This window comes from Xenia sp. Carnegie-2017, unplaced genomic scaffold (genome assembly GCF_021976095.1).
Source record: "Xenia sp. Carnegie-2017 unplaced genomic scaffold, XeniaSp_v1 HiC_scaffold_23, whole genome shotgun sequence".
NCBI classification, from domain to species: Eukaryota; Metazoa; Cnidaria; class Anthozoa; order Malacalcyonacea; family Xeniidae; genus Xenia; species Xenia sp. Carnegie-2017.
The window spans coordinates 5,631,562-5,645,294 of record NW_025813486.1 but is presented as its reverse complement, the minus strand read 5'-3'; the positions used below and the strand labels follow the sequence as shown (position 1 = coordinate 5,645,294).

Below are 13,733 nucleotides of genomic sequence, written 5' to 3'. Positions count from 1 at the left end.
GATTGGCAAAAAGCCAAAAAAGCCTCAAACGTGGTCGAACTAAATTAGTCAAGAACTGTAAACTGAATAAATTTTTTTATATATAGACATATACAACACCTCCATGTGGTCCAAAAAAGCTTTGTTTTTATAAACAATGTTGTACTCAGATATCTCAAAATTAAAAGTATCATGTAAGCTATGTTTCTGCGATGAACACTACATCGGGTTTCTTGCTTGGCAGGGAATTGCGAATTATTTTGAGCTTTTGTTTTTAAATGTGAAGCCTAATTATATATGCAAAATGCACTTCCGGTTACCCACTAGAGATACAAATTACTATAAAAATGTTTGGCGGATAACGTTTGCAAACAAGGATTTTCGAATATTTAAGACATTTGGCGACGTTTTACTTATCTCAAATATCTGTCATGGATAAATAAAGTTATTTAAATCAATTTGACATCAAAGTTATCTCGATACCTGTAAAATATCGGCGTTTGTGTTCATTTGAAAATCGTTCGTGCAAGAATCGAATTTGCCTCATAGTTGTCAAGACAAGATAATGCACAGCTCGCTTTCCAAGTTTAGAGGCAGTTATGATCTAGAATATGTTTCAATGCTTAAATTTGTGGTAAGTACCTTTATTTTATCATTCTTTATAATCTAGAGATTGTCGTATGTTACTTTTGCCGTGACTTTATGAGTCCGGGTATATTGATGTTGGAACAAACAAATTTACTAAGCTTATTTTATACTTAGTTTTAATTTCTATTTTTATTTTATAAAGATAATATTATCACTACACCTTGCTACAGCATTTGGATATGGTATTCATCAGTACGTATGGTTGTTATTGTCATAACATGCAGGGGCGGATCTAGGGTATGTCAAATCAGTCACGCGACTGATGTTTATAGTTCAAAAATTACTTATCAAATTTAATGATTACAATTTTTTGTGATTATTGAATTCTCGATGTATAATCGTATGAATTTCATTGTTAAAATTCTGTTTTATATCTGAAATCTTACGTAAATATCACGTTTTAGCATATCTGGAATTATATTCACTGACTGACTGATAAGCGGTGATAATTAATATTTTTTAACATGGGGCTATGTGATTATGTGATTTACAAAATGTTTTTGATTAAGAATCACGTAGCCTTAAACCTTTAAATAGTTGTACTTTCTATTGCAAATTATAGCATTTTTTAAACAGTGATATAATTTTACAAAGAGGTAATTGAATGTTTATTCATAACAATGCATGGTTGCTTTATAATACTAGTAAGTATCGTTTGTCCAATTATTGCATTCAAGACAATATGTAGTTTACAACCCACTTTTTTATCTCTTAGATTGGTTTATTAACTAAGCCTATTTGTTTAGTAAGCTTGCAATGTCAGTTAAATTATTTTTAGTTGTTATGTTGCTTAAAGCATTTTCCATTTGCTGTTGTTAGCAAGTAAACTATAATGTTATACTTAAAATTTTAGGGTTATGTATAAATTAGGTATGATACATGCATGTAAAGTAGAGAATAAGTTACAAATGATTGAGGAGACATATAAGTTACCATGACCTGTGAATGAGATTCATAATTTTTTTTATCAAAACATTTTGCTAAATGTTGTGATCACCAGCACTTAGGGGGAATGGGTTGTCACATTAGGATATGTTTAAATCAATCAAAAATAAATAGAGTGACAGTTACATTTTATTATTTATTTTAGTTCATATCATAATGAAATGTGACCAGGTGCAAAACAGAAAAAACTGGACTTTCACTAATAGAGCTTCAAGCTGTAGTAATCTGTTAAATAATGTTTTTTATAATGACCGTGAACATTCATAACCTTTACAAAAATCAGCTCGAACCGTTACCAGTCCTAAACAAAGTTTTTTCTCTTTGCAAGTTGGTCTTAATGATTGTGATATTGGGGAAAATGACTGTGCTGTTTCTGGTGAAGTTGATATTTTAGATGTTTCTTTTTGCCATGAAAAAGCTAATTCTTTGGTCCATGTGAATGCAGACATTGGGGAAAGGCGTTTTTCTGATTCTTCTGATTTTGAACATGATACTTTAAATGTTTCTTTTCAAGATAGGTTAGTTGATTGGGTGAATGAGTACTCAATTAAGCAAAATGCTGTTGATGGTTTGCTTGCTCTTCTTAAGGATAATGGTCATCCAAATTTACCTAGTTGTGCTTGCACTTTGTTGCATACATCAAGATGTATTCCCATTCAGAGAAATTCTGACATGGATTACGTAAACTTTTCTTTTGGTGAACAATTGTTAAAGCACTTTCACAAGCATCCTTGTGAAACAGTTAAGAACAATAATCATCTTGAAATCTCTTTAAATGTTGATGGGCTTCCTTTGTTTAGAAGATTTCTGCAAAAAATGTATGGCCAGTGTTGTGTGCCATTTTGAATATTAAACCTGTTGTAATGTTTCTTATTGTCCTAACATGTGGTGACTCTAAGCCAAAAGACTTGGAGTTTTTGGATGAGTTTATAGAAAATTTGAAGAATATTCTAGAAAGGGAGTCCAAGATGGGGAAAAGGTTCTGACTGTTACAGTAATGGACATTGTTTGTGATGCTCCTGCAAGAGCACTTGTTAAAGGTACAAAACTTTATAATAATTATTTTGGTTGTGACATGTGTACACAAAAAGGGAAGTGGCTTGGTCAAGTGACTTACTCTCAAAATAATAATATGGCATTGCGCACTAATATTTCTTTAAGAAAGCAGATACAAGAAGAACATCGTCGCTTTGTTAGCCCTTTCTGTCACTTTCTGTTGATATGGTAAAACAATTTCCAATTGACTACATGCATCAACTGTGTCTGGGTGTTATGCGTAAATTGATTATGGTTTGGATGAAGGGAAATCGCGCTGCTAAAATGTCTGTTGCCCATGTAGAAGCTGTAAGGAAAAAATTGGTGGAGCTTTAACCATTTATCACCTCAACATATGTGCAAAAACCTATGAGTTTAATGGACGTTGACAGATGGAAAGCTACAGAATTCAAACAGTTTCTTTTGTATACTGGCAAAATTTCTTTCAGCTACCAATGAAATCTTATCAACAAATTCTAGAAGTAAGTACTGTAGTTGCAATGCAATAGGCCATTGCTTTATTCAAAGGAGTGCAGTTTTTCACATATTGCTACGTTGCATTTAAATCTAATGAGTGATTTTGCTTTTTAGATTTGCCTGTGTACAGCGAACTGCTGTAGGCGTTCGTCCTTTAAAATGTTGAAATTAGTTGAAAAAATGTTAGTTATAGTTAAAATTGCGGTTGTGTTCACCACGATTTAATCAAAATACATTCGTTCAAATCTAATTCTCAGCGTTTGATATCAAACTACTAAATGAAACTTTCTCGAGGTTTTTATTTTCGTCACCTTTCTGTTTCTGACTTTTAAAACTTGTAGTGCCTTAATTTAAATGATGTTCGTGCGTTCAATAAAGATATATGTTAAACCCAGTACGTGTCTTCTCTGTAGATACAAGCAACGTCTCTTCACAAGGAATTACTACAACTGGCACAAAAAGAGAAAGACATTCTCAACGAAACAGTGGTGTCTTAGGCAAGCTTTTCTTACAATTCATTATTGCATGTCTTGTTGTTACGTTTTCATTTACGTTCATTTCGTGTAGTTTGAAGTGTTTTTTTCTTCACAACTAACTGCAACACGTGATTGCTTTGCAGATGCGCATGACCTTTCATCGCACTAAACGCCTTCGACAAGTTTTATGAACATAACACCTGCAGGAAGATGTTCTCATCCAAACATTAATGGTACCTTTTCTACAGTATATAGTTTTTGAAAAGCGTTGTTATTATGTATGTGTATTCAATTAGCAATTTGATGCGAGTTTTATTTGAATTTTCTTGTTAGCATGTTGTAAGGTTTTATATTTTTAAGATATTACGTAGGTTATACATAAGTTATTCTATTATTTTCTTATCTATCTTGTAGGCTTCCAAAGATCACTTCTCACCAAACTGGAAACATTAATTGATAAGCAAGAAGAAACGTAGTCAATATTGCGTGCTCTGTTAAGCGCTAAGAAAGGTGTAGACGAGCACGAAATTGTGGAAGATGTTGTACCTAATCCCTTAGATTCGGTGTATCCCTTTATAAGTGAAAATGCCACACTTTTTGCCCAACTCACCTCCAATTCTTCGTGTGTACCAAACCATTTACACTCTTCAGATGGACAGTGTAATTGAATCCTTTTTAACTCACGCTTCGTGAAAGCATCCGGGAAAACCTAGATGGATCCATGGAAATTGATCTTTTATGAAACAAGATTTATTTTGGTATAGAAAACTACTGACTGAGAAGAGTTTCCTAAATTGGCTCATACATTTTTTAACTGTTTTAATTTATGTATTATGTATCCAAACTGATGCATAAAAAAGATTATCAGAAGCACCTGCAAAAAATGCATTTGTCTGCCAAATAGTTTGGTCTTTATGGTAGACAAATTTATTGGAGTATAACTATTTTGAAATTAGTAAGGAATTAACTGACCTTAAATTAAATGAACCTTGAAACAAAAATTCCTTCATAGTTTTTTTTGGTATTTCATTTTTCTATAACCACTTCTGTTTTTCCGCCCATGCAAGAATAATTTATGTTAATCACTTCAATCTTATTTTGCCAAATTGTGTTTTCTTTATGTATGACTATAAATCAACATCTATACTCAATAGATCAAATTTTGGAATCAGACAATTCATTTAAAATAAAACCATCAGCCAATATTTCAAAACTACTTCCAAAATATGTTATTATATAAAATGTCAAAAGGTCTTGCGATATTTCTGAGGGCTCAGTATCCTTTCTGTTGGGTTTTGTAAGCAAGCTCCTTGGAAAACAGGTTAACCAACATAATATGTGTAACGACAGGAATAGCCTTAATATCTTCAAAGTTTCGTCAGGAAATCTGGTTAGAAATGGTAACTACTTATCAACATTTCTGTCATGGACATGAAAAGGACTCAATGTTGACAAACCAATGCCATCAAACTTGATCAAACCAGAGGTAATTGCTCAGAAGCAATCACCAAGATGCAAGCTGTTTTTTAACTCTTTACAACTGAACTGATATAAAAGAGCAGTTTTGCTGTACTGACACGAAAAGCAGAAATTATACTTATCTCAATAATTTTTTACAATAAAATATCATGCAGTTGCTATAAAAGCTTTTCAAATTTTGTGGGTGTTCAATGCTCACTATGTGATCACATAAAATAGTCAATTAATGAAGCTGCTTGAGTTTTCAGTCTTCTTGTTTTATATACATCATGTTAGAGTGAAAGGTTTTCATTGATATGAAAAGTTTGCTAACCTGTAAATATATGGCATTCAAACATCATTAACTTTAAAGCAAGAGGCTAAAATTGCAGGTGTTTTTCCTATAATGGATGGATACCCACATTTCAAATGAACATGTTCTCTCAACAGACACCCTGATTCCATGGTCATGAATAAAATTATGTTGCTCACAAATTTAGCCAAGCCAGCATATTTTACGTATGTAGACTTATGTATGATAGTGGTATGGTGCCTAATCATGCATTCAATTTTTTACAATCTGGGTGATGTTTTATCCCTTCTATTGCAAGATTAACTTGACTTAATAGTATGCATAGAATAGAAAAGGTAACTTACCCACTTGAGTCTTGGCCCTGTTTCTTACAAGTTTAGTGATTGAGTTAGAACACAGAAGGAATCAATCTTTCTCTGCACCTAAATAAAAAACACAAAATGTGAAATGTGAAGCTGGGGCTAAATTTAGTGCATTTACTTCAAGACAGGGATGGATCAAGAATGATTGCAAGGGGGTACATGGAGTGCTTTGGTTTGGATTAGAAGTTTTTTGATGTCATTGTGTCATGATGGGCTTTTATGTTAAATTCTGTTACTCATAGCATAGGTAGCCTAGTGGGAAATATTTTTGAAGTGTGCTCCACAGAACACAAATCATAATTGCTTTTTCCTCAATTCCCCTGTATATTAATAATTTAAAGGAAAATTCATACAACTTGTAGCCAACGCTAGGAAGAGTGCCTAACCCACAGTAAATTCATCTCTGCTCCAAGATTGACTTAAAACTTTTAGAGGGCTTTGGTTGTGGCTTTTAAAAATTAGAAAGCCTCTCTGCCTCAATTAGTTCTCACCCATCAACCCATTCAGAAATTACCCCATCTAAATCTCTTAATGTAAGCAAATCAAAACTGGCAAAAAACTATTTTCACCAGCATTTACACATTTCAGCAATTAAAGCATAATACTTTACCTACATAAAAACAAAAACTTGATGAGAAAAGGGATTTTAACGTGTATGTCTACAGTCTATTTAAGATAGCTATCAAGTTCAAAATCCATCACACGTTCTTATTTCTGGCGAAACACAAACACATTTACAAACAAAAGAATTTATTGACATTCGTAATCTTCACCAAAATCAACTGGAAAGCTTATTCTGAACGTTTAGAATCATTCCTTGAACTCAAACATCTAGAAGACCAACGTACTTCAAGTTGCCGATACTAAAGTGAACAGGTAGCACATATTTTACTTTTTAAGCTTTTCAAAGAATGAAATATGAATTAGAACGCCATAACCGACTCTGCCAAATGTTTGAATTCAAACAGTACATACGAAGAACAAGGAGTTTAAACAAGGTGCTCAGTTTCTAAGTGTTTAAGCAATGCGTGATGAATCGCAATCACAAAATTATTTATCTTTTATAATTAGATTTAATTATAAAAGCAGTGATAAATACGGATATTCAAGTGTAACATGTGAGATATTGTATTACCAGCTCGCGATCGCATGTTTGCCTATAACATATAGCTAGTAAATTGAAAGCAAAAAACTTTTTGATTCAACAAACAATCAACAAAGCTCATAAGTTTTAACCTAAACAATACAAATTGCATGCTCAATCTGTTTTATAAACGCACATTTGTACGAAGCAAATCAAATGATATTTTTCATATCGACATATCACTTTCCGGGTTGAATCAGTTATTTATTTCAAAATATTCAAAAATATATCTTTCGTTTTCCGACATTTTGAAGGACGGATTTTATTACGATTTCGCTGTTTTTCATTTACATTTCACAGTGATCTGTTCATCACACGAAGCAATCTACGACGATTTATGTAATTAATTATTGAAAGCTTTTTGTTGAATTTGCATAGGCAAAGTACAAACGGCATCTACGTACCTCCTTTTTTTGTGCAAAAAAAAAAAGAATTATATGCGTACTGCTGATTGCTTAGGAATCAAAGTCATCAAAGCATCGAAAATCTTTGGAAAAATTTCATCGACAATTAGGAGTTAAAATATTAATATTTTTGTTATAGATTTATTCGACAGGCATCATTTCAATAGGTTTCTGCAGGAAACTTCAATACCATTGCATGAACAACGCATGCAGCATGGGATGGCCAGGAATAGTGTACGGTTGTGCACCGTTTACTCAGGTTTATATTTGGCTATTTCATTTAGAATGTAAAATTTTGTAACAAGACATCATTTTATAAAATTTGATGCTATGTTGCTTAAACATTTGCGTGCGACAAACCATAAAATGTGCTGAGTACTATATTTCCGTAATTCTGTCCTCATAAACTTTTAAATGAAAATTAATAGCTAGTCAATTAATTCTGTTGATAGTCATTAAAATTTTATGTGTTTTATTAAAAAGTGCCAAAAATGCAGGGCCGTAACCAGAAAGTTTGAAGGCACATTTAAAAAAAGGAACTTGTAGACCACACAACTGTATATTTATAAAATTTTGCATCAATCCCTTTACGTGAAATTTAAAATAAAGTGTCAAATTGCAATCAACAACTATGCTTTCTTGAATAAATGTTTATTGCTTCCTCTACGTCAATTAAAAAGGATCGAAGGTAATGTAAATGTAAAAGAGCAAGGGTGGTTAATCGTGATTGGTTTATTAAGGTTCTCATGTAATTATTTAGCTCGATATTACTTATGCTCGCTATGAAATAATGGCATCAACATGGCCACGTGATTGTCTTTATTGTAGCGCATGCTCTGGTGCTAGTCCACTTTTTATTTGAAGCTACCGGGAACAGGCTCAAAAACATAAAGATCGTTTTCATTTTCAATAATGTAAAAGACATTATTGATTGTTCATTATTCTTTTATTTCTGTAAAGCGAACTAGCGTAGAAAAGCGGACCTTTTTAGTTATGAGGGAGGGGGGGGGGGATGCACGTGTACCCAGTGTGGTTACGGGCCTGAAATAGAAAGGCGCCAAAAGAGATTTTGTAATCGTTAAGCAAACAAAGTCAAAAGAAGCGAAAATCCGAGATACCTACCTTCAAACTGTCTAAAAGTGCAATTCGTCTGGTACACTAATTTGGTACGTAATCACTATTTCGATATTTTCAGTCAATTTTTGAGTGCGTAATCTTTTCTTTGTTCAAACAAGCATGCGTAAAACAGCAATTTCTGAGTTTGCCAAGTCTTTCGAATTTCGCAGACTCGTAAAAGCAAAAAATCGCTTTTACGTTAAAGGTCGTAGATTCGTGAATTTTCTCTGTTCGTGAACCTTAATTTTGAAGAATCGCTTTTACGTTGATGCGAAATCGTAAGCAAAGGTTGTAGATTCGTAAATTTGCTCTGTTCATGAACCTTAATTTGACGAAATTATGCAACTCATGGCTTTTTGTGAACTTTTTGCTCTCTTCATTTGACGAGCATTAAAAATTTGTGAACATTTTTTGAACTTGTCAAAATTGAATAAAATGTTATAATTTCAACGACTGGGCAATTGTCATTTTTTGACAACTCTCTAAAATGATGGACAGTTTCCGTGTTATTACGACACTTTCCGCCAATTCCCATATATGCTCTCATATTCTTCCTGTCATCAGTAAATAATTAAGTCAAGTGTAGTTACAATCAAGTCAGGTATATGTGAAATAGCTCAGGTTTAATACTATCACAGTAAAATTGTCAAAATAAAAAGCTTCATGGATCAGAAAGAGTCATAATCCAGGTTATAGTAAACAGTTTCATATCAATATTAGTTTTCTCAAATCTTAAACAATGTGTAGTATAACTGTCCAATGATTGAATGATCAATGATCAGAAATTGAAAAGCTCAAAACATTTGTTTATAATAAGGTATTTAATAACATGGCACCTTATGCTACAGATTTTTTTCCATTGAAATACATTTGAACGAATGTAGGATTTCGTTGCCATATTACGGCCAAGATTCCCCAAGCACCAAAGAAATCATAGCTAAAAGTCCTTTGACAACAATTATAAAAGCATCAATCTGTTTACCATACGCCATATTGACATAAATCGCATCACACACTCACATAAATTGACTTTGATATTTTACATTCACGCATACACTTCAGTTATCCTTTACTTACGATTTTGGATGTAAATTTCTGCTGAGAAATCTCTAGCAAAATGATGGCTTGCTTTTGAACATCGATGACCGAAATGTCTCTCGCGTCTTTGCCCGAACATTTACAATTCATTCATAAATTTTTCACCCTCTTGAAAAAATCACAATCTGGACAGCAGCATTCATGTCAATATGTGAATTTGTAAAAGATTTTCCCAAATTTCTGCGGTGGCGCTGATTATAGTTTCTGTCATGCTTTAGCAAATTACTATGAAACGATCAAACATTCAATTCAGAGTCCAGTGTTGCCAGATGAAGTTTTAAAATATTCATGCTCGCTTGCGTAAAAAGTTCACAAAATGGCAAAAAGTTCGTATTACATCTAATTTTTAAGATCGGAAGTTAACGGATTAACTCGGGCATTTTCGGAAAACCTCGGAAATATTGAAAACCCTTGAAGTATTCGGAAAACATCAGATTATCTTCATATCGTCGTTGTTTTGAAAGAACTGTCGAGCTATGAAGATTTTTTTTTCATTGAACTATGATTTACTATAAATTCTTTATGAAAATGATGAAAATACAAAAATACGTAATACTTAGAAAAGTTCACAAAAAGCTTACAAACTTTTAACATTCATAAAATGTTCATGAAGAGAGCAAAACGTTTACAAATCTGTGAGCTGTGTTCACGATCTGGCAGCACTAATTCATACAGTAAGCATGACAATGTTACCTCAGTTGACTATCATTCGAAATCAGTCAAACCAATCACACAGTAAGATAAAACCTTAAACGAACCAATTACGCGAGAGCAATTAGACACCCTTATCGGTCCGGCCACTCCTCTTATCGATCGATATTAGTCCAGATCGTCAACTGATCTTGTTATTGACCAATGGAATGGCTTAAATTAGCCGTTATTGAACTCCGTTATCGGTCGAACCAGTCGAGGCACCACGCTTATCGGTCAGTTAATATAATTCCAAATATGTTAATATCTACTGATCTGTTTTCTAAGGTGATATTTACGTAAGATTTCAGATATAAAACAGAATTTTGACAATGAAATTCATACGATTATACATCGGGAAATGCAATGATCACAAAAAATTGTAATCATTAAATTTGATAAAAAATTTCTGAACTATAAACATCAGTCGCGGGACTGATTTGACATACCCTAGATCCGCCCCTGATTTAAATAATGTTAGAATGACATTAAAAATCAGACATGTGATATGATACGTTTCAGAAATGAGCAGAAAATACATTGTACACAATGATATACTCACTTTCCCTTGCAATGTGCGAAATTTGTCAGAAATTTAGTATTTTCAAAATATATTTAAAAAAATAACAAAAGTACACTACCGTTCCTCCAAAAATAGAAATACCAACGACGCTTCAATGTAAAATCATTACAAGTCATGAGCGTTTAGATTTATTGGTCGAGTGACAAAGGACCTGAGTTTCTATGATTTGAGCACGCGACCTTTAACGTGACAAGCAAAGTGTAGACATTCGGCAAGTGTATGATGCATGCTACAGCAAACAGTGAGCATGAAGCACATTTTTGAAAACTTAAGCAGTTTTTAAAGTTTCATGTAAATTACTTAAATATGTATTATTTTTTGAATTATGTTCATTTTGTGACAACACATTTACCACGCTATCCACATGTACACACCGTACCTCCTTTTATAGTTTTAAATTTCATTTGGCAACACTTATTTTAGATCGAAAATATAGTTAGAGTTTATGGAATGAAAAATATTGCCGAAAAATACTCATAAAAAATTGCAGCAGGCAACAATTATTCTTCACCCAAATCAAGGAAGTGCAACCAATGGTGCTCAAATTTCGTCGAACATTCGCTTTTGGAACAATCCACATGAAATATGGATATTATTCATATCAAACGAGCGCCAGCGAGGGTACACTCTAATCTCAACAGTGTAGATAAGCTAGACAACATTCGAGAACATTCGCCGTCTTCAATGAACTGTGTATAGTAAACAGATCAATAAGTCGCATAATCCACTAAGATTTACACAAATTGTTCGTGATTTTTTCTCCACCCTTTGTATCAAATATTTTAAACAAATATCGGAATTAATGTGCCCTTTTTTATTGCAGGCTAATAAACAAGACGATGAAAATTGGTGGATGACATTTACTATGTTTTAAAATTCTAGCTATAATATTCAAACAAAATGTTTTCTTGCATGTTAAACACGCCATTTCAATACTTTTATGAAATATATTATGAAATGGAATCTTCAGAATTTTTTACTCTCATGCTTGAAGTTTCATGACATGCCCAATCCACGTGGATAGGCAGCTGCTGCGAAATTTTCATTCACCATCCCCAACCTGTATTACCTACTGCAGGAATAGTAGACTTTGAAAATTATATCAACCATCGTGCATTTCAAAGTGCTTAATTATTGGAAGTATTATGCTAAGGGCAATTAGCATAATAGAAATGGAAGTTGCGAATACTGTGATCACCCTATTACATCATCTGTACTGGGTTGCATCAATGGAAATACAAAATATTGCCTAGGCATATAACTTTGTGTGTCTGTATGCCTAACTGCTGTGTCTGTATTCCATGTCTATTGATATTTCATAGAACCCAATGGCTGGGTCACTTGACTTGACACAAAGGATTTTCTTACTTTTTGCTTACGTAGGCAAATCCTTAAAATGAGCAATTTTTATAAAATAGACATGTTTCAACTTACAACTGACTTAAGGCTCTTTTTCACTCATCGCAAAACGTACTCGCAAGCTCGCTGCGAGTGCCTGCGAGTTACAGAATAGTTAAATTAGTTGAACAAAATTTTTGATCGCGCGAACAGACTCGCAAGCTCGCAGCGAGAGCAATTTGCGATGAGTGGAAAAAAGCCCTTAATGATGCCATCAATTGTAATAATGGAGGTAATTGAGACAGTACAACGGTGATGATATCCATAGATAAGATGTTTGTATCTATTGTATTTAATATAAACCTCACGTCGGCATGATTTCCCACAACAAATAGCTTTACAAAAATTCGTATGGTGCAAATTAAAAGAAACATTAGCCATAATGCGCTTAAAGAAATATAAACAAACTTACTCTCTTATGTCAACAGCACGTAATAGATTTCAGAATGTCTATTATGAAACGTCTATTACAGAATACTATCCTGTGAGCATTCTGAGAAATACCCATTGTGAACAGTCGTGAAGGTTTGCACTTGTGCATGTCTTTCCGCGCCATTGAACTAAATTAAATGGACACGTAAGATTTTTTCCCCGACACGCGTGAGTAGTAGTTTTGAGATTCTCTCGCCGTCTGACAATTAATTGAAGTCGGTGCTGCTTTTTTAGAAGAGAAAGGAGAAAATCAACAAGCATTCGATGTTTATTGCAAAAAAAATAAAAGAAAATCTCTTTCGTTGCATAATTGGGTTGGCATTTGATCATAGATGAGGTTATTATTTCAGTGTCTGTTTATCCACTATAGTTTGAGAAACAAAGTGCGATAATTAGATTTAATATTAAAATTTTCCAAACACAAAAAATTGAAAAACGAAATTAAAATGCAATTTTTAATTTTGAGAAACAAAAAAAAACGAACTTTAGATTTGATTTGCCTTTAATGTTTTTCAATTCACCACTTTTAGTGCCTATAACGTCATTGAAAATGTTAACAATGTCAAAGTTCGGACAATAAATTAAGCTTCGTCGTACACAGTCTTGCATTAGCAGCACGCAAGCAAATAGCGGCGAAGTGAAAACACTTTGAGCCTGATTATATAAGAAGGCGAGCTAGCCCGCTGGACGAGAAAGCTTTTATCGACATGATATATGGCTAACCGGCTGGGGAAATTACGGCGCGCAAAAAATCGCGTTTTTATAATAACAACACAAATCAATGAAAACATGAAAACAATTCAAAATATTCATCGCATTTAGCTACTCTCGGCCACATTATTCACACTTAACTTTTATATATATTGTAATGCGCTGTGATGTAATTATGTGTTCATTTAATAATGTAGTTTATATACTGTCTGAGGCTATTCGCTATCCGGTCCAGCTCACCTCCACATAATCAAGCCCTTCGTTGTTGTGTTTTCAGACTTTAGTTCTCCTATAATCTTATTTTATCTTTCATAAACTGTCAAACAACAGTTTAATGACCGACCTTAATAGGTTCGCTTTTTTTCCCCGGTTATTTGACACCAGTACAGGTATTTTCTCGGCTCTGTGCTTAAAAAAAAATTGTGAAGAATTTGATAAGGAAAAAAATTTGCCAAACGCAAGTA

At 33.3% G+C, this 13,733-nt stretch overlaps 1 long non-coding RNA gene across 2 annotated transcripts; it reads left to right on the top strand.

Annotated features, from left to right (window-relative positions):
• Window positions 1-304: 304 nt before the first annotated feature.
• LOC124448506 lies at window positions 305-3,643 on the top strand. Of its 2 annotated transcripts, XR_006949080.1 has the most exons (6): window positions 305-613; window positions 770-864; window positions 1,718-2,612; window positions 2,734-2,796; window positions 2,912-3,089; window positions 3,498-3,643. It is a non-coding gene; the product is annotated as an uncharacterized LOC124448506 (long non-coding RNA). The 2 variants fall into 2 exon arrangements; XR_006949079.1 differs by having other exon boundaries at window positions 2,734-3,089.
• The last annotated feature ends 10,090 nt before the right edge of the window (window positions 3,644-13,733 follow it).